Below are 553 nucleotides of genomic sequence, written 5' to 3' on the forward strand. Positions count from 1 at the left end.
GGACCAAAACCTCAAACGGATTTCTTTGTGTCCTTGTTAAATCTATGTCACACGGAAAAGGCAAATAAGAAGGAGAGAACTGAAACTTGAGAGGGGTGTGGATGGTTAGTGAGGACGAGAGCATAAAATTGACCAAAGATTTTAACGTGCTGCAGCATTAAGAATTCATTTTACCGCAGTAAAAGGATCAAGGGGCCTTTAGTAAACAACGCCAGTGATAGCATGCATGCTGCCACTGCAACATACTTTTTGATTTAAAAGTTTTGCATCACCTTTCTTGAACTAAACTGAGAGTCTCAGAAAGTTTGGATGTGTGTTCCTGCACACCTTGTATCTTAGCGTTTCTTGTCTCCATTTGTAATTTTAACCGATTGTTGTCCAAACTGCTGTGCATTTAAATTCACTGAGTCCTGAAAGTGATCCATTTTTTAATTCTTTTAAATTATTTGTAGAATCAAATCAGTCATATGGAGTGGCATCTGAATGCTGGTATCGTTTAATACTTGTAGAGCATGCAATAACCACACACACACACACACACACACACACACAC

This window comes from Poecilia formosa, unplaced genomic scaffold (genome assembly GCF_000485575.1).
Source record: "Poecilia formosa unplaced genomic scaffold, Poecilia_formosa-5.1.2 Scaffold13, whole genome shotgun sequence".
NCBI classification, from domain to species: domain Eukaryota; kingdom Metazoa; phylum Chordata; class Actinopteri; order Cyprinodontiformes; family Poeciliidae; genus Poecilia; species Poecilia formosa.